Source organism: Lathyrus oleraceus, chromosome 5 (genome assembly GCF_024323335.1).
Source record: "Lathyrus oleraceus cultivar Zhongwan6 chromosome 5, CAAS_Psat_ZW6_1.0, whole genome shotgun sequence".
In the NCBI taxonomy this organism is placed as follows: domain Eukaryota; kingdom Viridiplantae; phylum Streptophyta; class Magnoliopsida; order Fabales; family Fabaceae; genus Lathyrus; species Lathyrus oleraceus.
Window position 1 is genome coordinate 233,111,356 of NC_066583.1, and position 23,599 is coordinate 233,134,954.

The following is a 23,599-nucleotide window of genomic DNA, read 5'->3' on the forward strand; positions in this document are numbered from 1 at the left end:
ACCAGAAATCTATCAAAGGAAGTTTTTTGTCTGACTACCTCGCTAATCAGCCTGTTGAAGACTATGAGCCATTGAAGTTTGATTTCCCAAATGAAGACATTATGTTGGTGAAAGATTGTGAAACTCCAATCCCAGATGAAGGTTCTGAGCCAAGTTCCCGTTGGAAGATGATGTTTGATGGTTCCTCCAATTTCATGGGGCATGGTGTGGGAGTTGTGTTGATGAATCCCAATGGTGGCTATACTCCTTTCACATAAAGATTGTGTTTTGAATATACCAACAACATTGCAGAGTATGAAGCATGTATCTTGGGTATTGAAGTTGCAATTAACACCCAAATCAAGATCCTTGAAGTGTATGGAGACTCAGCCTTGGTGATCTACCAAGTCAAAGGTGAATGGGAAACCTGTGATGAGAAGTTAATCCCATACCATGCCCACATTGTGGAATTGATAAAGTACTTTGATAAAATCACCTTCCATCATGTTCCGAGAGCAGAAAATCAGATAACAGATGCTTTGGCTATGTTAGCCTCTATGTTCCAAGTTAGATTTCTCAATGGGGAACCACTCATTACAATTGAGCAAAAAACTGCGCCAGCCTATTGTCTATTGGTTGAAGAAGAAATTGACGAGAAACCACAGTTCTATGATATCAAGAACTACTTGCAAAATCAAGAATACCCACTGAATGCAACAGCCCTAGATAAGAAGACTCTGAGGAGGTTGGCATCCAAATTCTTCCTTAGAAACAAGGTGCCATATAAAAGAAACTATGACATGGTTCTGCTCAAATGCATGGACAGACACGAAGTAGACTTGTTGATCAAAGAGATTCATGAAGGATCGTTTGGAACTCACACCAATGCATGGCCTTTCTTAATATGGGGGCATTTACATGATTGAGGCAATTGGGCCCAAATATTCCAATGGTCACCATTTCGTCTTGGTTGCAATTGACTACTTTACCAAATAGGTAGAAGATGCTTCCTACGCTAACATGAAGAAACAAGTGGTTGCCCGCTTCATCAAAAACCTGATTATCTGTCCCTATGGAGTTCTAAGCAAAATCATTACGGATAATGGGACAAATATGAACAACAAAACAATGAAAGAGTTATATGAGACCTTCAATATTGAACATCATAACTCTTCTATGTATCGTCCGAAGATAAATGGAGTTATTGAAGCCGCAAATAAGGATATCAAGAAAATCCTGTAAAAGATGGTGAAAACTTACAAAGATTGGCATGAAATGTTACCCTTTGCTTTGCATGGATACAGAACCTCAGTTCGCACTTCAACAGGGGCAACCCCTTTCTCTCTAGTGTATGGGATGAATGTAGTTCTCCCAATTGAAGTATAGATACCATCTTTGAGAGTCTTGATGGAGACCAAGCTAGAGGAAGCTGAATGGATCCAGAACATATATCACCAATTGAAACTCATTGATTAGAAGAGAATGACTGTTATGTGCCATGGTCAGCTGTACCAGAAGAGGATTAAGAGGGCGTTTGGCAAGAAAGTTTATCTTTGTGAATTCAAATAAGGAGATCTCGTACTCAAGAAGATCTTGCTAGTACACAAGGATATGCGTGGAAAGTGAAGTCCCAACTATAAAGGCCCGTTTGTTGTGAAGAAAGCATTCTCCATAGGTTCCTCGATTCTCACAACAATGGATGGTGAAGAGCTTGCACACCTTGTAAACTCTGATCGGTCAAAAAATATTATGCCTAAAGAAAACCCGCTAAGTCGAAAAGCTGAAAAGACAACTTAGGCAAAAATGGGTATCCCGTTGGATCATAACCTATGAAGGAGATCCAAGCAAAAGTTAGGGGTAAAAATAAAAATTGAAAGCTCACTAAGTTGAAAACCTGAAAGGTTGGCTTAGGCAAAAAAGAACGTCCAGGAAAAAATTAGGGACAAAAGGAATTGGACTGTATCAGATTGTATTTACCACTACTGAAGAATCAAAGTTGATGATCAATCCATTTGGTCTTGTCAGAAGCAAAGTTTTGGAAAAATCTTAGTTATTAGGGATAATAGTGGTTATTGGATTCAATGCGAATCTTTTCGTATTGCCATTTTTAAAATGGAACACTACATGGAGCTTTTTCCATTTGCAAGCTACCATTCTTGAATAAAAACAGACTTTGCCTATCAATTATGTCATTTGTACTTCTCTTACCTTTCCTTGTTATGCAAAATGTCATTTGTATTTTAATAATGATTTTGAAAATGAAAAGGTTTTGAAAAGAAAATGTTTTGAAAACACTTTGAAAAACATAAGTTTTCTTTGACATATGGAAACATAGAAAGGGATATCTTTTGTCTCCACAAGAAGTCTCAAGGTCGCAGAAGTACTTTTACACTGTCATTACATAAATCCCCATTAAAGTCTAAACTAACAAGCACTCTTGGATAAATCCTTTGATTGTATGCAACTCCCAAGTTTGAGGATCTCCCTAGTGTCCATCTTGTGATACTTATTTGAGTTACTGGTGTTGAGGATGTATTCCCTATTGAGTCTCCACAAAACTCTTTGTCTCTCCAAAGTCAACATTTTCATATCATGATCATTGACATCATGCTCAATCATGCATATTTGATATTTAATCTAAAATTTTGTTGTTAGTTGTCGTTCATCTAACTCCAAAAGTCCAGCTATCACTGGCACTGTAGTTGAAAATCCAATTGTTGTTGGTACCTCGAAGTTTGGACATGACCAATGTCTTTTTTCCCAGTAAGTTATTGGCGTCCCCTGTGAAAGTACAATTGGTTAACCCCAATATTCCCTTTGAAGTCCAGTTGTGACTGACATTCTATTTTGAAAGTCTAATTATTGTTGGCATCATTGTTATACTCCAGTTGTTACTGGCATTAAATCCGTTAGAAGTTGGTCGTGATACCTTTGCTTGCGGTCTAAGTCCAATTTGATTTGGGACATATAGAAGAGTTTAATTACCCTGTATTCTTCCTGATGGTTCCTAAAGGTCATGTTTGAACTCTTAATTGTAAGGAATTTCCAAAGGATTTGATGTTTTGTCTTGTTTGAAAACTCTAATGAGGATATCTCTAGGTGTCAACCGATCATGCTTGAACCTATTGATCAATCACTTTGAATAATTCTAGTTTTCTATTTTTAGTGTCATCCGTCATGCCTGAACCTATTGATCAATCACTTTGAATACTTCCAGTTTGCTATTTTTAGTGTCACCTGGTCATGCCTGAACCTGGTGATCAATCACTTTGAATATTTTCAGTATATTTATTTCTTGTTATTCTCAGTGTTAGTCGATCATGCCTGAACATGGTGATCAATCACTTTTAATATTCCCCAATCTGTTTTTTCCTCAGTACATGTTATCCCGAGTGAGTTGTTGCTCATGGTCATTAACATTATAATTTATCTCCATCATTTCCTACATATCATATTTGTCATTCATCATTAATCATCATGCTAGAATTCATTGCATTTTTCATCATATCACTAGCAGATCAAAAAATATATACCAAAAAGAGAGTTTATTTGTCCATAGCATAGCATGTCATTGCATCTAAGGGCAAAACTTCTGGTTATTTCTATATTTAAATACCTTTCACCATGATTTCATGAGTATTATCATCTCTCATGCCATATGATAAAGTTATTTAAATAGGGGAAACTGTGAAACCCCAAATTTTACCCCTAGATTTCATAATCATTTGCATCCTAGACATCATTCATGCATAGCTAACCTCAAGATCAAGATATGCCTGATTTTGTTTCGTCTGTGAATTAGGGTTTCCCTCAAAGAGCTCAAAGGATTGATCAGTCAAAGTTTTGGGTTGATCATGACTAAATCAAGTTCTCATACACTCGAGAGATCTCTATCAACAAATAAGTGTATTGTAGCCTAATCACAAATGCATCAAACTTCACTTTCATCTGGCTCACCAATTAGGGTTTCTCATCAACATTCAATTTCATCTGAGAATTTTGACCAAGACATGATCTCAAGCCTTGGTACATGACTCAACACACTCAAGTACACCCTTATAGCCCATCCATGATGTTCAATTGGCTCAAGAGTTTAAATTCATTAAAGATCAAGAAATTCAAATTCATCTGATACACAACCAATGCACTGCAAAGTCAACCTTTGACTTTTGAGATTTATGATCAAATATGAACTTCTCAAGTTAAATTTCATGAATATATGTTTAATTGATGAATTTTATCAAGAAAAATCAAGAGAATTGAGGTTACTTGCAAAAACGACAATCTTGAAGACATTGAAAATTTCACTAAGTATCCAAATTTCATGTCAAAAGTGGCAAACTTCCCAAAGCCATAACTTCCAATCCAAGCAGCCATTTTCTTTTCTCCAAGGCAGAAATGAAATCTCTTATTCCATACTTCAACTTTGTCATAGAGGGTTGATTCCCTAAGAGTGCAAGGATTTTGAGTTATGAGGCCATGAAGTTGGTGCCTCAAGTTGAAACACTTTGAAAATTTTCAAGTCAGCTTTGATCCCTAAAAAGTAATAAACTTTGGAGCCAGTTTTCAATATGATCCACTTTGATTCAACAAAAACTCAAAACATGAAATTTGTAGAGCATGTCTGGGGATTTCCAAAAAGTACAAGTACATTTTTCCCATGCATGAGCTATGAGTTTCGAAAATGGGAAGCTAGGGTTCCAAACTTGATTTTCAAGTCATGTTCATGATGAATTCTTGGAGGAAAACCATTTCAATTGTGAAAATCCCTTGATTGCAGGTCCTTTTGTGTATAAATCTCTCCATAATCAGATGTTTACACAAGTCTTTGGTGCAATACATAAAGAATTGAGTTTTTATCCATTTCATCATGCCATTTTTGGAACATTTTGCATAAAGCTTGACATCCATTTGCATAAAGCAAGCTTTTGCCAAAAACTCTTGCGTTGAGCCTCTAAATTGTTTTCTTTGATCACACTTAACCTCTAAAGCCAGAAGCAATCTCCTAGACTTCATAAAAGCATGGTCAAGATCCTTGATTCACTCCACCTTTTCATCATGAAGCCAACATGCATTTTTGTGCAAAATGAAACCAAACATCCAAACCAGCATTCAAATTGAACTAAGATACATTTATACAAGTTACTTGAGCCCTTTAGAGTCCCTATAAATAGAGGGCCAAGCCTCAAAACTAAAAACACCAAGAATTACATCCAAAACTCCATTGTTGCAACTTCCAAACCTCAAACTTCCAAATTCCATTTATGTTGAAAGTTCTTCAAACCAACCATCAAAACACCTTCTAAACATAAAATAGAAGTTGTTCAAACCATTAAAACACAATTGTAACACCTCCATCATCATTTTCCAACTCTCACTTTGCACACTTGCAAGTTGATTTAGTCAGAATAATACAGGGGTTCTCAAGCACAAGTGAGCATTCAAAAAGCTTCCCTAGGGTCCAAGCAAGCTCACTAGATCAACATTTTTCATCTGTAACCAGTAGAAGAGGCATTGGACTTTCTCCAATAGGTAAATGCACTTACACTTGAAAATTCTTGTGCATGCATCATTCTTGAATATTTATTAAAGTAAAAATGTAGTACATAGTGTAGTTGTTGTATGTTTGCTACTGTATGCATTATACCATACTCATACATTGAGATTTTATTATTAGAAAGTTAAAAGTGCAATTCTGGTTTTTCCCTTGGCACGCTTTGTACATTGAGTTTTAAGATTAGATAACGATACCATTAGATTCCTTGCTAAAAATAGAGAAATTTAGGTTCTTACGATTTTTAATTTCATGGAAGATTGAGAGAGTTATGGTTGTTGGAAGTTTGAGGAAAAAATTAAAAAGAAATTGAAATGAGTTAAGAGAGTGTGAGGTTAGTGATAATGACATGGCGTTGACCTTGTCATCTTAGGTCTTATTTTAAAATATATATTAATGAATGTGATTAAATAAATGGATGTATCACCACCGTAGTAGTTAGATCACGGGTGTTAAAGCTTTGTTGTATGTGCAAAAGGTCTAGGGTTCGAATCCCTCTCGCCCCAGACCCATTTTTTTATTCATTGTTTTTTTGCCTATTTATTTTTGTTGTTTTTCATAACTTCAAAGGCTCATAACTTGATGATCCCTAAGCCTTTTTGAGCCACTCTTTTTTCTATGTGTTTATAATTTTTTCTATTTTATGATGGTGAAAAGAAATTCCAGAATTGATTTTTTTTCACATACTTATGCTTGTCCAAAGTTCGGTAACATTTGACTAAGGCCTAATTGGCGAGCCACCAAGTTGGGTTGGTAACTCATGAAGCCATACCCCTTCGACCCCACTCCGATCCTAAAGGATAGCAGCGTAGGGGTAAAAAACGCCCTCCATACAGAACTTGATTACGTTGTAGCTTGAGGGGAGTCACATGGGAAAGGATTCTTAAACCATTTCGGGTCAAAGCTTCGGCCCACGAATGGAGCCATACCTGGAGCAAAGTTGTCAGCCTCGATGAACATGTTGAAGTACTTCATGAAAATATGTTTGTTAGGTGTTTCTTGGCATGTCATCAGGGCAAGTCTTGCTCCTTCGACAGGTCGATCCTTATTTAAACGCATTATGTGCTCCGACACCGGGTAACCCAAGTGATATTCAAAAGTGACATTCAACCAGTATTGTAAAAGCCACATAGAACCTGAAAAGTTCAGAGCCTTGGTAGTAGAATGGAGGTATTTTAATTTTAGGGTTGCAAGCCCCAGTGAATGGTACAAAGAAGCTAGAAAAATCTTATCCAAAGAGACCTGTCGACCTTCGTGGATTTGGATCGCCAGATTTATGTAACTTTTGGCTATCTGTAAAGAGTCAGGACAAAATACATAGTATGAAATCCATAATGTTAGAAAAGCAATATTCTCTTCGTCAGACACTTCGACAGAATCCTTTTTGTGGTGATCTTCGATATAGATTTTAAAGGCTAGCATGACTGAACGAAAAGGTGGTCTCTGTCGGAAGCATGGGGTCAAAAATTTTGCCCAGTGGCGATAAGCCTGTGATAGCCACCACATCAAAGAGACTTGGTGTCAACATGCCACATGGAAGCTGGAAAGTATTGGTCGAGCCTTCCCAAAAATACATCGAAGCCAGTAGCATGCAGGGGTTAATTCGGTGAGCATGCCTTGAAATCTGGATAACGTCGAAGATCCCTGCGCTTCTCCACTAATCTTGGTGTTTCTGTTGGACTTTGTTAAGCCAAGCTAAGTACTCTTTGTTGCTCGGGGTAGGCATCGACCTGAAGACTCTTGCCTTTGGGTCCATGAGTCTGACATTGATGGTTCCATATTTTTTGAAAGCTGGAGGAGCAGCAGGAGTCTAACCAGGAAAATAGCCTTGAACCATTTTTGGTTTAGATTTGGTGTCTGGGTAAGGTCCGTGAAATGCAACAAGTTTGTCACCAACGACAAATGGAATGAGCATCTGGTGTTGCTAGATTCTTACCACTACTTCATCAGTAAAAGTGGGTTGAGGAATAGGTTTCGTACTTTCCATTACAGTAAGTTGAAATGTAATGGGGCTGCTACCGATGTTGAAGGTGGTGGCGTTTTTGGTACGAGTTAAGGAAGCCATTACTATGAAAGATGAAGAATTTTTTTTGGTAAGAATAAGGTTGCTATGAGAAATTGCATAAAGGATCTGCATATGAAGAAACAGGAAGAGAATGTTGAAGGTGAAAAGTGGTTATTTATAGGCAAACCAAGTGACAATCAAGCGTCAGTCGATTGACAGTTATTCGATTAGGAGGTAGTGGGAAAGTTAGTAGCTTTAGTTTAGAACCAACGAACTAGGAAATAGCTCATAATGATGACAATTTTCTGGGAAATTGCAGTACAAGAAAATCATCATTACACATAAAAACACCATTAACGATTAAATGGTCAACCAAAATTTGGAAAGTCAAAAGTCAAGTTTCTCGGTCGAAGCGCCTCAACCGAAACTGATCTTTTGGGGGGAAATTTGTTAGCTGGAAAATTTCGACCTGAATAGCATGAAGCCAGGTCGACCAATAGGAGGTCAAAAGTAGGATCGACGAAGGGGGAAACCAAGAGAGTTGGGTCGACGAAGGAGGTGAGTCTGTCAAAGTCGAAGGTCAGTTTACCATGAGGGGAACTAATCGTGGGATGCAGAAAGTGGGAAGTTACCAGCAACATGGGTGACAGACTCCGACACGTGGCACATCGTGAATGTGTCATAACCTCCTAGCAGTTATTTCTTCTTACTATTTAAGTAGATGTAATTTTCATTTAAAGAGGTGGCATTTTTAACATTGCAATAGCAATACACTTGAAGTATCAAGCATTTGAGAGAGAAAATTTAACTTCCTGCAAAAATGTACTTCTACTTCCACCTTAATTTTCAAGTCATTTAACTTGTCAAGTTATTTTCATTTGCTTCGTTCATTTACATTTGTATCTTATCTTTTATCTTTCCTTACTTTTACTGCATTTTTATTTTACAAGCACTTCAATTGTTGTTCTAGTATTGCAAATACTTTACCAACTAAAACACCATATACTTAACACACATCAATCTAGGACTTTGTAGTCAATCCTGCAAGTTAACCTCGATAGGAAGGCTAGAGATTGTTGCGTAAACATACATATACTACAATATTTTTATTTATTTATCAATGCTTGTGAGTATATATTGCATATATTCCCAACTTCTCACTTTTATCGTAACTTCTTAGGGTCTTATTACAACAAAATAACTAAGAATACAACAATAAAGCTCAACTTCTCAGTATCGTAACTGCTAGTTTTTAAAATAAGAAGATTTATATTTTTGTTCTGAATTAGTAGTAAAATTTAAAATTTGAGTTTCAAACTCTCAAAGAATATAAAACTGTCAATTCTAAATCGTCTTTAATTTTTTAATTTTTGTTGACGTTGTTGGTATATAATGCAATGTGAACCCATGTGTTGAAGAAATTTATAGTAGAATTTCTCTGATATGATTATGAGAGTGTTCAGTAGATGGAGATTGAATGTATCTACAAATGTATCATTCTAACATTTAATTTAGTGCGGCGTAGAAGTTTAACTTTCAAGAATGAAGTGAATTGTGCCTTTAAATGACACCAAGTTACGCTTATAGTCGGGTGAAGGTTAAAACCACCTTCGATGAGTGCAATATGGACTACATGCGACTGTTACGCGACCCACTAGTGAATCTACTTATTTGTTACTCTTTGAGCAAACACAACTCTAGATTGGGCCTTCAAAATGGCTCAGTCTTATCGGGTCATATATGAAATTGTAGTTGGTATCTTCTTTTATATCCATGTTGTGTTAAATTTAACCTGTCTGTAATTTAATTTATCGTCATTTGTAGTTTGTGTGTAATTTCATTATTTTAATTATTTGATTAGAGTTGTACCATTACATTCAATAAATTAGTTTTTTATCCATACTATTGTGTTTTTTTAACTTGAATAAGTTAGTCAAGTCAATGGATTGAATGTATCTTGAATCACAAATTTGAAAACTTAAAACAAGATTTATGAAGTATGATTCAAATCAAGTATTATGCTGACTCGACTTGAACATCAACATGTAATAAGGATTTTGCTTCTGACTATTTAATTTGAAACAGAGATGTGGGTGATTCGAATCACATTACTCTTTGACTCAAATCACAATGAATTTTGACTTCGAATCATGAAACTTAAACATCTTTATAAAATAATCATGATTCGAACCATGCTTTTCTTTGACCCGAATCATGAATGCCATTCATTATTCAAATCAAAATAACAACCTGCTCATTCATTTTACTATCTTGATTCAAATCATTCTTTCTTCTGGTTCAAATCTTAATCTCATGATTTAACTCGAAACACTTTGTTCTTTTCTCTACCTTTTTGTGCCTAACCTCTAACACCTATATAAATCTTTTAAGTGTCAATTTCTATAAGAGTTGATTAATTATTTAATTGACTTAAGGATGTCCAATAAAAAAGAAGTCTCATAATCAAATTCTTCCATAGTGAGATCTAGTGAGATCCAATCCCATCTTTTATCTATAGTATCTAGTGATGATCATGCTTGATGTTCTTGGTTGAAATCCCTACCTTGCGCAAATAAACTTAAAAGAAACAAGGGGTAAACATAATGATAAAATACCAACAAAGGGGTGCTTGATGATCCCTGCAAAGGTAAACCCAAAGATAAGAGGGAGATGACCAATAGGTGATTTTGTTTGTATGCAAGGATGCAAATGATATGTGGGATCTTAGGGTTAAAAATTAGCGTATGACACTTAGGAACAAATAAAGGATGATGGCGACTCTGTAAATTTTCTAGCTGCGACAGGTGTAGAAGAGCTAACGTTTGATCTGGTTATGTATCCACTAGCTTTCTTAAGTTTTTCCTTTTTCTTTCTAGCTACAACAAGGGTAAAGGAAGGGGACACGTTGTTCTTTCAGTCAATATCTAAGTTTTCTATTTCATCAACATTATTCTGCAAGTTATCCAAGAGCATTTTAGGAAGTCCTCATTTTCATTTCTTGATGGATTTTCAATAGTAACTGTGTAATCATCAAATAAAGGGGTTGCATTAACAAACTCTTTGTTAGGAGAACTACCCTTAGAGTCCTCTACTTCTTTTAACACCACTTCTAAGACATCAAACTGATTGTGTGTATGAGGGATGTCAACATGATCATTAACAATGTGACCAATTTCAGTGTTAATATTATAAACCACAACAAGATCTTTGACAAGACCATTTGGTTTCGGATCCTGGTTGGCAATGTTGGTTTCCTTAATAGGCTTTTTGCCTTTGTTAACAAACACATGAATTTTAGGGTTCTTGAGATCATAAACCTTAATTTTGGTTTTGGGTTGGATGTTTTAAACTATGTTATAGGAAGAGTTTTTTATATGGTTAAAGTTTTGAATAAAGTGTCATACCATTTTATAGTGAGAACAATGTTGAAGGATATTTTCGTATTCTATATCGACAAAAAACGCAAATACTTGCCTTTCGATAAGAACGTTATGTTTTAAAGAACAAGATAAATCCAAATATACTAAAATCCTAACGAAATATCCATAAGGCCGGCCAAACCCGGACTTTAAGGCAATAACGTCAGTGCAAATCAGAGTCTCTACGCTGCTTGCTATTGCAAAAAATGTTAGGTCTTCAGTACTCTTGTGTGAGACCAAACAAACCAACTAGTTTGCATAAAAGATGAGTTGTAACAAAAATTTCACATCTTCCTACTAAAAGTGTTTGAGTATAACTACTAAATTATTTTTAAAATGATTTTTTTCTTAAATATTCCAATTCATTATATAATCTTTTAGTCCTAAATTAAAACCAGGATTAATTCCTTAACACCAAAAATATGGTATCCAATTGAAAGTTTCAAATAATTAATCACATTCAACCAATTAAGTCATGAAATAATCAATTAGAAGAAACACTGAGAATAAATTGGATCGAGTTAGACTATGACAATCTAAATTTGGTTTATCAAAAAAACAAAGTCTAAACATATTTCTTAACTTGTCATAAACTTATTTTTATAATTGGGTCTTACATCTTTAAAGGACTAATTAGCTTGTAAGTTTACATTAAAACATATTTCTTTTACACATATGTAAATAATCAATTTTATATTTATCAAAAATATATAATACGTGAAACCCATATGCGGATAACAATGGCCATATATACCTTAGTAAATTTGTGTGGTTTAATACTTGCTCAATAAGAATATATCTCTACAAATTCAAATACGAGAAATGATAAAATAACATTCAATTTAACATCTATAGTGTATTCATATATTATACATCTATACGGTATTCATATTAAGCTACTTTTTATTTTATTTTATTATTTTTCATGTGTATTGTGATTTGAGCCACACTCAAAATGGAGTATATATTTATTGTGTAAGAGATACGGTGTTACCATTTTGGTGTCATTATCTCTTCAAATCATGATTAAATAGATTAACAAACTTAAAAAACAAATGAGAATAAATTATTTTTTACATTGACTAATCTTAACTTACTTATTAATATAATTTTTGTAAAATTAATTATTTAACATAATTTATAAAAACAACTTAAGATATTTTTCATAAAGTCTTCAAAACAATTTATAATAATTAAAAAATTGTTTATATTTATTTAAATAATAAATAGGCTGATGCAATAGATTTAAAAAAAATATATAGTTTAAAACCTAATATATTTAATTAAATAAACTCTAAAAAACATAAATATTTTTTCTGTTTAAAAATAAAAATATTATAGACTAAATCGTAGATCTTTGATAATCGGTCTTATCTATTTTCACATTAATCAAAAGTAATCACTTAATATTCAGTAAATACAATTCATATCTTAAAAAGGTACAGATAAGTTAGCATGCAAGTTGAATTCACTTAGAAAGAGAAAAGAGACGAGATTGAGAGAAAGAGGAAAGAAAGAGGATAATGTTGTGTGACTGAGTTATCTTTAGAAGTCTATTTTGGTATTGGTTTTTTATTTTTATTTTGTTTCTTTCTTGTTTTATATACTACCTTTTCTTTCAAATTATGATTTAGGTGTCTTCTTTTTTAAATTAATTGTTAAATTAGAAATATAAATTATATGAGTTGCTATTTAATTTTATAATATTTTTTAAAAGTTTGTAAGGCTTTTGTCAATGAGTAGAGCTTTATTGTTAGAGAATTAAGTCTAAACTACTGGTAACATAAGAAAATGAAAAGAAAAAAAAAGATAAACTAAATAAAATAAAATACTTTTTTTATTTGATATTTTTAATATATCAAATACAATATATATAATATATATATATATATATATATATATATATATATATATTATATATATATATATATATATATATATATATATAATATATTATATATATATGTATAATATATATATATATATATATATATATATAAAGTTTAATTCATTAATAATTAAAGGTTTTAAGAACATTTTAAAAAAAATTACAAAATTAAATAATAGCTAATATAAATTTTATTTTTAATATATAATTCATACTCTATCAAACTCTTTTTCATGTGGTTGGTACTATACTGAGCAGCAACTGATTAAAGACGAGTTTTACCTGCAAAAAGATTTTTCTTGTGGTTGGTACTTGATCTCACCTGATCAGGAGGGCCTTCCAAGGTCTTGGTGAATGGGCCGGAGAATGAAGTGAAAAGGGGGGTGTACCTGCAAAGTGCTCCAATGCTTAAGTCAGAAAAGGTACAGAATGAGGTTATCAGAGTGTGAGTTAGAATACCTGCCCCTTTGCCATGAAAGGGGTATTTATAGTGAGCCCCCAGCGCTGGGCCAAGGCTCCTAATGGGCTGGATTAGCTAGGCCCAAGGAGGAGCTGCCAGGGGACGCGTAAGAAGCGTTAAGACCTAGACCAAAGTCTGCCCCCCGGTCCAACTGCCCCTATCCCTAAGGCGACAATATAGGGGAGTTGGGTGACGTGGTGAGTGGGATGCCGTTAAGGCCCTGCCCGACACAACTGAGGTGCCCGCGACGTGGGTTGACGGTGAGTGGATGGAGATCGTACGAGGAGGACCCGCTCACTGTCCGACACGTGTTTAAGGGGCCGGGGAGACGTTCGTCGGGCGGACTGTCGTCCACCTGACGCGTCCTCGTGGTCGTGTGGACATGGCCGTTTGGACGTGGGCTTGGCGAGTATTGGGCCGTGCCGTGCCTAGGGTCATGGCCCAGTCCGGAACAGGAGCCCCCCAAGTCGAGTCTCTGAGCCAGAGGGATGACTTATGTTTCGACTAAGGGTTCCCCGCGACGATGGGGAAGCTTGACCGTTAGACAGGCGAGGTCGTGCCAGACCTATTCATGACCGACCCTTTCTTCGGGAATGTCGGGGATGGAGGTGGTCGGTTGATCTGCGCCTTCCTTGTAGTAAACGTGGGTATGACGCGGGGAGGTGGCGTCTTGGTGAGTCGAGGAGATGGATAGGTGCTCGGGTCGTTTCAGCTTCTCATCTTTGACAGACGTGTCTCAGAATTAGTGGGGTCGCTTCGTTTCGCGCGCAAAGACGGCGTAGGCAGGCTAGGTAATGATGACCTAGCGTGTTGGTCTACGTGCCAAGCCCTATAAAAAGGGGTTGAGTAACTTCATTTCCACTTTTTCTTTTTGCTCACGCGTTCACCGGAGTTCTCCACATTCTCTCTCGTTTGCTCTCTCAACCGTCTGGACCGCCGTCTCCGCCCGTCCTCCTATCTGAACCACCGTTTTCTGCTCGGACACCACCGTACCTTTTCAACTTAACTATGTCAGGTACGGTTTTCCACTGTGACCCATTCTTTTTCCTTGTTGTTTTCTGTCAAACGCATGCTATTTTCGTAGAAATGTGGTTAGGTTTAACTTAGGGACAGTGTAGTGGACTGTAGGTGTATATTAGATGGTAGAAAATAGGGTTGGGATCCTACTGTACCGGGCATAAACTTCATATGCCGGGCAACACTTGCATAGGTTGTATGAAGTTTATGCCCGGTCTCCATAGAATGCGCGGGCCACCGAGTTGAGCACGGTTAGTGTCCGTCGCCGCTACGCCCTTTCACTTGACCTGCGGTGGAAGGGTGGATTTGATACGACGTCGAATTCACTCTTTCTGTCTGCGTTTCAGGTGTTACCGGGCGCTTACGACCGAGGAAGGAAGATTCTGGGTCCTCCACCGACGACGCGACAATCGCTCGTCTCCCTGTCGGGGATGGGAGTGTCCGAGATGGTACCGAACACGCCTCCTCTTCCGGGCAGGTCGACTTCTCCTGGGTTGCGGACGAGCCCTTGGAGGAGGAATCAGACTTCTGTGACGAAGCCATCACTGCTCACGCTATGGTCGAGGCCATAAACGGGAGGATCCACCGAACTGGTATTGCTGCGCCCCCAAGGAAGAAGACCGCATTTGTCATCATTTCCCGGGGAAGCAGTTCACCATGTATGAATTTGCTTTTCGTGAGGCGGGGATGAGACTGCCCTTCAGCTCCTTCCAGATGTCGGTCTTCAAGTGGCTCCGGCTGGCGCCGTCCCAACTACATCCTAATGCCCTCGCATTTATGCGGGCATTCGAGTTAGTTTGCCAGTTCCTCGGCATTGGTTGCACCCGGGCTCTCTTCTTCCACGTGTTCCATCTCCAGAGGTCCGGTTCCCGTGGCCGCCACAGTTGGGTTTCTTTCAAGCAGCCCGTGCGTCTGTTCAAGACGTACGAGGATTCTGTTCGCCATTTCAAAAGCCGGTGGTACGTGGTGATGCCGATTACCCGGGCTGCCCTTCACTCTCTCTACTACTATCAACGGGAACCCAACGGGGAGGAGACGCTGATGTCGAAGATACCGCTGAGGTGGCAGCGTGATCATTTCGATCTCTCCACAGCGCATTACCGGGTCAAGTACGCGATGCTCGGCGAGGAGGATAGGCTCGCGTACAAGAAGCTGGTCGATTACGTGCAGAGCTTCAGCTTGGCGTTCTGGGCGAATCGACAGGGCGTGCCCTACCTGGATGAGGCCGGGGAGCTAATCACCGAGACGCGTTATATCAATACGAAGGCTCTGCTCGAGTGTGATACCGAGGAGGAAGCTCTGGCGTTATTGAGTAGGCAGACTTTGTTTAGCTTTTTATTTCTGTTTATGACTTCGGTCGCTAACGTTTGTGTGTAATTTATTTGCAGGTGCCATGCCCAATGCTCGTGATCGGGTGCTGAAGCTGGCGAATCAGGTCGGCGCTCCTGACCGGGTGCCCAAGAAGAAGAAGAAAACTGCGGCCCGTGTCTCGGAGATTGCTGGCGATGCCGGGGTCGGTCCCTCGCAGGCGGCGAGCGTGATTCCTTCCTCTCCTCCTCGGCTTAACCCGATCACCATTCCTGACAGCAGTCCGTCGCCAGCGGCTTCTCCCCTCCATAAACGGAAGCGTCCGGCTGGGGCCCTTACCAGGTCGTCTCCAGGAGGTTCGCATGGACCGGGCAGCTATCTTCTGCCTCCCTGCTATGTGGAACGGTCGTTCTTCAAGGCCGAGGAGTCGATTGCTGTGCCTGCGCCTGAGGCCAAGGCTATTCTGGACCAGGATGTTGCTGCCCGGAGGAAAGATCTGGCCAGGGATATTGCTGCCGTCATCCGGGTGATGGAGACGGCCATGGTTCTGACCGACACTGCGGTCTCCACCGCCTCGCTGGAGGAAGCCCTTTTGCAGGTTCGGACAGAGAAGGAAAGACTATCTCAAGATCTGTCGGACTACAAAGAAGAGCATCAGCTGCAGGAAGGGCTGCGCCAGAAGCTGGAGGAGGTGGAAAGGGAGAGGGACCAGTTGAAGGCTGCTAAGGCGAGCCTGGAAGAGCAGGTGGTCGACCATCAGAAGCTGACCGAGGACAACGCCTACCTACGGGCTCAGGTTGAGTCTCTCGAGGGAAAGGTCCGTCCTCTGGCAGATGAGACCGAGGAGGAACGCGCCTTTGGCTCGCGCGGTGAGCTGCTAGGGCATATCCGGACTCTCAACCAAGATCTTGTGGCCTGCTTCAAAGAGGGTTTCGACAATGCTGTCGAGCAGCTCGGGCTTCTGAACCCTGAGTTGGTGACGGAAGGGTCGGCCTATAACTGCTGCGTCCGGGATGGTGAGATCATCTGCCCGTTTGAAGTGGAGGAGGAGCTGGGGGGAGAAGAAGAAGAAGAGGATGAAGAGGAGCTCCGAGCGGAGTCTTAGTTTATATGTTTTTCTTATCATGGCCTGCGTGCCTTATGTATTTTGGCCTTCGGGCGTTGTAATATGGCCTTCGGGCGTACTTGGCTTCGGCCGCCTTTGTCGTTTCTAATGTATGAATATTTTGTTACCGTTCATTGTGCTCGTTTGTGTTTGATATTTGTTTGCATGAATTCGTACTCTGCTCGACTTTGTTAATCTCCTCGGTTTAGGGAACCGACGAAGTGTCGGGCTTTGTGCCCGTGGGTATCGAAGCCCGGGTCCGTTGTTCGAACCCTGGTCCCGAGGCTTGGGTCCTCCCATCGCGAGCTGGGTGCCCTGCCAGTCTTGGTACTTCGACGTTGGGTCTTGGTCAAGATCCCAACCGTCGGGGAGGGTTGTGTTTGTTGTGTGACCCCGGATCGTTCCCGGGTCTCGTGGTTCCTCCCTGGGGTTTTGGGGACGAAGAGCGTGGCCGTACCTGCCACGTCTCCCCGTGGCGTACTTAGCTGTAATATTGTCTAAGTTTTTCTGCGTTCCATGGTCGAGCGAGTTGTTCTCCTTGTAGGTTTTCTAGGTAATAGGCCCCGTTGCTCGTTTTGTCGCGGACGCGGTAAGGGCCTTCCCAGTTGGCCGCCAGTTTGCCCTCTCTCGGGTTTTTCTGGTTTCTTCTGAGGACCAGGGTGCCGACCTGGAACTCTCTTTTTATGACTTTCGCGTCATGACGTAGTGCTATCTTTTGTTTGAGGGTTGTTTCCCGGAGAGCTGCTTCGAAACGTATCTCCTCGACTAGGTCGAGCTCGGCTCTAAGGGTTTCATCGTTCATTTCCTCGTCTAGGGGCTCCTCTGTCCTCCTCGTTGGCGTCCGTATCTCCACCGGGATGACTGCCTCGGTGCCGTAAGTTAGTCGGAACGGGGTTTCCCGGTGGTAGAATGCGGTGTCGTGCGGTAGGCCCATAGGACGCTATGTAGCTCCTCGACCCATGCCCTCTTTGCCTCGCCGAGTCTGCGTTTGAGGCCACGTAAGATTACCCTGTTGGCCGCCTCTGCTTGCCCGTTCGTCTGCGGATGCTCGACAGACGTGAAATGCTGTGTGGTGCCCAGGCTGGCGATGAAGTCCTGGAATCCTCCGTCCGTGAATTGTGTCCCGTTGTCTGTGACAAGTGCCTGGGGTATACCGAACCGAGCGAGGATGTTGCGTTTGAAGAACCGGAGAATGTTCGGCGCGGTTATTTTAGCCAGTGCCTCCGCCTCGATCCATTTGGTGAAGTAATCCACCCCGACGATGAGGTATTTATTCTGATATGATCCGGTGACGAAGGGTCCGAGGATGTCCATGCCCCACCACGCGAAGGGCCATGGGGAAGACAACGATCTGAGGTCGTTCGGGGGTGCGAGGTGCATGTCGGCATGTCGTTGGCATTTGTCACATCTTTTGACGTGCTCTTTCGAATCGTTTTGCATGGTCGGCCAGTAGTAGCCTGCTCGAAGGGCTTTTCGTGCGAGCGATCGTCCGCCGAGGTGTTGAGCGTTAATTCCCCGATGTATCTCTCCAAGTATGTCGGGGACTTTCTCTTCCTCGACGCATTTGAGTAGTGGGATGGAGAATCCTCTCCGGTAGAGTTTGCCTTCGAGGAGTACGTACGAGCATGCGCGTCGTTTGACAATGGCCGCCTCTTTCGGGTCAGCCGGGAGTTCGTCTCGTGTGAGGTAATTGTAGATGGGTGTCATCCAACAGTGGGCATCTCCAATAGCGTTGACCTCGAGTGGAGGCGGTAGTTTGTCGATGCTGGGCGGGGGAGAGAATTTCTTGGATTACTGATTTATTCCCACCCTTTTTCCTCGTGCTGGCTAGTTTCGAGAGAACGTCTGCCCGTGTGTTGTGCTCGCGGGGTATGTGTTGAACTTCCCATTTTTCAAATCTATCAAGTTTTTCTTTGACGAGGGACAAGTACCCGAGGAGGTTGTCGTTCTTGGTTTGGTATTCTCCTCGCACTTGTGAGGCCACGAGCTGGGAGTCGGTGGATATTTTTACCTCTTTTGCTCCCAGGTCGTCGGCTAACCTCAGGCCTGCGAGGAAGGCTTCGTATTCGGCTTGGTTGTTTGATGTTGGGAATGCTAGCGCTAACGATACCTCTATCAGGATCCCTTCTTCATTTTCGAGGATGATCCCGGCCCGCTGCCTGATGTGCTAGAGGCGCCATCGACGAAGATCGTCCATTTGTGGGCGCTTTCTGCTGGAGTCGGGCAGTGGGTCATTTCCGCGACGAAGTCGGCCAGCGCCTGAGCTTTCAAGGCTTTCCTACTTTCGTATTGTATGTCGAATTCGGAGAGTTCTAATGACCACTTGAGCATCCTCCCGGCCATATCCGGGCGCCCGAGCAGCTGTTTGATTGGCTGGTCGGTCCTCACCTTTATCGTGTGTGCGAGGAAGTAATATCGTAGTCTCCTCGCTGTGTTGATGAGGGCCAGGGCGACCTTTTCGATTTGCTGATATCGGAGCTCGGGACCTTGGAGTGCTTTACTCGTAAAATAGATGGGCTTTTGTCCTTCGTCGGTTTCTCTTATTAGAACGGCGCTGACGGCCTCGGTTGCCACGGATAGGTATAAGTATAGGGTTTCCTTTTCTGATGGCCGTGATAAGACGGGGGTTGGGACAGAACCTTCTTTAGATGGAGTAGCGCTTGTTCGCATTCATCGGTCCAGTCAAAGGTAGCCTCTTTGCGAAGGAGTCTGAAGAATGGCAATGCGTGCTGGGCGGACTTGGCGATGAAACGGGAGAGTGAGGCGAGCACTCCATTGAGTGACTGGATCGATTTTTGGTTTTTGGGGTCGGAAACTCCGAGAATGCCCGGCATTTGTCGGGGTTGGCCTCGATCCCTCTTTCGGTGAGATAGAAACCGAGGAACTTGCCTGCCCGGACTCCGAACGTGCATTTCTCGGGGTTGAACCTCATTTTACACTGTCTCGCCTGCTCGAATACCTTCGTAAGGTGTCGAGCATGGGTTACCTCCTCGTGTGATTTGACGATCATGTCGTCCATGTACACTTCGAGCATGTCCCCTATTTCGTCCTTGAAGACTTTGTTCATCATGCGTTGGTATGTAGCGCCAGCGTTCTTGAGCCCGAACGGCATCACGTTGTAGTAGTAATTGCCCGTTGGGGTCATGAACGCTGTGTGTTTCTTGTCTGCGGGCGACATAGGGATCTGGTTGTATCCACTATATGCGTCCATGAAGGACAAGAGTTTAAAACCTGCAGAGTTGTCAACGAGCGAGTCTATATTAGGGAGGGGGAAAGCATCTTTCGGGCAAGCCCTATTAAGATCAGTATAATCAACACACATACGCCATTTTCCATTATTTTTCTTAACGAGGACTACATTAGAGAGCCAGGTTGTGTACTGGGCTTCAGAAATAAAATTTGCCTCTAAGAGGTCTTTTACAGCTCGCTCGGCAGCCTCTGCCTTTTCGGGCGATTGCTTGCGTCTACGCTGTGCTATGGGCTTGGCTGCCCGGTCTACAGCTAGCTTATGACACGCGATCTCGGGGTCCAGCCCGGGCATTTCTGCGGCATTCCACGCGAAGAGGTCGGAGTTCTCTTTGAGGCATGCTACTAGCTCTTCTCTTGTTTCCTCGGGTAGTCCCTTACCTATCTTCACCGTCCTTTCCGGATCGTCCCCAAGAGGAATGAGTTCGAACTCCCCGTCGGGGATTGGTCGGACCGGGTGTTCGAGAGAGCGTTCCTTGGGGAACCTCCCTCTCCGGTCTCGCCCAGCCCGATGCGACAGTCGAGGTCGATGGCGTTGACTCCTCGGGCAGGATCCTCGGTCTTGAGTTTTTTGTTGTTGCAGTTGCTCTTCGTGCTGACTACGGCCTGTCCTTTTACTGCGGCGTCGTAGCATCGCCGGGCTGCTTCGATGTCACCATGGATGGTGACCACACGTCCCAATTTGGTGTAGTATTTCATCTTCAGGTGGACGGTGGATGGGACCGCAGTGAGTTCGGCCAGCGTCGGGCGTCCAAAGATGCAATTGTAGAGAGACGGACAGTCTACGACCAGGAATTGGATTTTGACTTCCCTGGCCGTTTCTTGTTCGCCGAAAGTGACGAGGAGCTCAACATATCCCCACGGTCTGGTTGTTGCTCCGTTGAATCCTTGGAGATCTGATCCGACGTAGGGGGCTAAGTTGGTCTTGTCTAGCTTCAGAGTCTTGAAGAGGTGGACGTACATGATATCCACTGAGCTGCCTTCGTCGACCAGGATGCGTCGTACGTCGAATCTGGCCATCCTTGCTCTAATCAATAGTGGGATGGCCGAGTTCGGGGATCCGCCCGGGAGTTCCTCCAGGAAGAAGGATATTGGGTTGGATTTTCCCCGGTATTTTGTCAATGTCGCTTTCTGCTCGGGGGCAGTCAGTAGGAGTTCGTCGAACTTGCGTTTGACGGAGAGGGCCGCGGATTCCCCGTTAGTTCCTCCTCCTGATATCACCAGTGTGGTAGGGAAGTCTTCCCAGGGGCTGAGTGCAGTGATCTTGCCCTCGGGCAATGGTTCGGGGGGGAAGAAATCTTCCGGTCGTGACACGCAGAGGGCCACTTGATAGGGAGAGTTGTCGGGGGGTGTGTGTTTCCCGGGGTCTCTTCTTCTCTGGCTCGTCGTGTCTGGGAGCTTCGTTCTTCCTCGTGTACTGCTTCAGGTGCCCTTCTTGGATTAAAATTTCAATCGCATCTTTCAGGTGGACGCAGTCTTCGGTCACGTGTCCGTGACTTCTGTGGAACCGGCAGTACTTTGATTTGTCGGTGTGGGGCTTTGGTGCAGACGGTTTTGGGAACCTGACCCTGCCCTGCTTAAATTCAGAGTTGATACATTCTGCGAGGATACGCTCTCGAGGAGCTGTCAGTAAGGTGTACTCGCTATATCTGCCCGCGGGGCCTCTTCCTTCCCGGAGCTCGCGAGGTCTTTCTTCTCTTCGTCTGTCTCCGTTGCGACGGGAAATGCTCGTGTCCTCGCGTTTTGAGTGCTCGGTCTCCCCAGCGTTACGTCCGCTGCGGGCATTGTGTGCCACCTGCTTTTCCTCGTATCTGATGTAGGCCTGGGCTTTATGCAGGAGCTCGTTTAAGGTGCGGGGAGGCTCGATCCCTACGGCTCTGCTAAGTTCACTGCCGGGTAAGAGACCTCTCTCGAGGAGATACTTCTTCATGTGCTCGGTGGTATCTACCTCGACAGCTTCCTGGTTGAATCGCTCGATGTATGAGCGCAGTGTTTCATTCTTCTTCTGCACTATGGCTTCAAGGGTCGCCTCAGTCTTGGGGTGACGACGGGAAGCTGTAAAGTGCCGGGTGAACATGGACCTCATGACTCTCCATGACGTAATGGACTCAGGGGCCAAGCTTTTGTACCAGGCCATGGCCCCTTTCCTGAGGGTCGTTGAGAACAGTCGGCATTTGAGGTGCCCGGTTATATCATTGCGGTAGTCGAGCATCGCGTTGACGTTGTCGACGTGATCGTCGGGATCTGTAGTCCCGTCGTACACAGCTAGGTTTGGCGGTTTCTCCATGCCTTTGGGGAGCGGGGCTTCCATTATTGCCCGAGATAGGGGGCAATGCAAATCTTCCTCGTCGCTCCTTAAGGGAGACAGTTCGTTGTTGTCGGGGCTGTGCCCGCGCCTTGGTGATGTTCTCGCTCGACCACCGTCACGATGGGCGCGTGCCCTGCTGGCGTGGGGTTCGGGAGAGCGACGTCCTCGCTTCTTCGTTGGCTCCGGACGTTGTTGTATCCTACTCACCGGCTGGGGCCGGGCCTCTTGTCGTTCGGCTTCGAGGGCCATGATTCGTTCGTGCTGCTGGTGGAGCATAGAACCGGCCTGATTGAGGGCATTCACCATGGCAATCATTACGGCGTCTCCTTCAACGGGAACGGGAATGGGATGAAATGTCTCTGCCCCTAAATTGTGGGTGTGAGAGACATCTCCGTTGTTTTGGGGCTCTGGAGACGGGGTGGATGGATGACCGTCCCGAACGTCCGCCTCATGGGATGGCGGGCCGTCGTCCATGTTGTAGTTGACGAGGGGACGGCTGTGATCGCTATGTTGTTCTCCGGCCATGTTGGAAGGACAGAAATGAATGAGCTTTTGATCCTCGTTTGATGAAGATGGGGATAGCTAGTTCCCACAGACGGCGCCACTGATCTCACCTGATCAGGAGGGCCTTCCAAGGTCTTGGTGAATGGGCCGGAGAATGAAGTGAAAAGGGGGGTGTACCTGCAAAGTGCTCCAATGCTTAAGTCAGAAAAGGTACAGAATGAGGTTATCAGAGTGTGAGTTAGAATACCTGCCCCTTTGCCATGAAAGGGGTATTTATAGTGAGCCCCCAGCGCTGGGCCAAGGCTCCTAATGGGCTGGATTAGCTAGGCCCAAGGAGGAGCTGCCAGGGGACGCGTAAGAAGCGTTAAGACCTAGACCAAAGTCTGCCCCCTGGTCCAACTGCCCCTATCCCTAAGGCGACAATATAGGGGAGTTGGGTGACGTGGTGAGTGGGATGCCGTTAAGGCCCTGCCCGACACAACTGAGGTGCCCGCGACGTGGGTTGACGGTGAGTGGATGGAGATCGTACGAGGAGGACCCGCTCACTGTCCGACACGTGTTTAAGGGGCCGGGGAGACGTTCGTCGGGCGGACTGTCGTCCACCTGACGCGTCCTCGTGGTCGTGTGGACATGGCCGTTTGGACGTGGGCTTGGCGAGTATTGGGCCGTGCCGTGCCTAGGGTCATGGCCCAGTCCGGAACAGTACTATTTTCATTCTAGCCTTCTTCTAGGTTCAACCTCCCTCGCTTTTTTCATTTTTCAAAAAATTAAAAAGATTCGCATTTTCATTAGAAAAATTTATATTT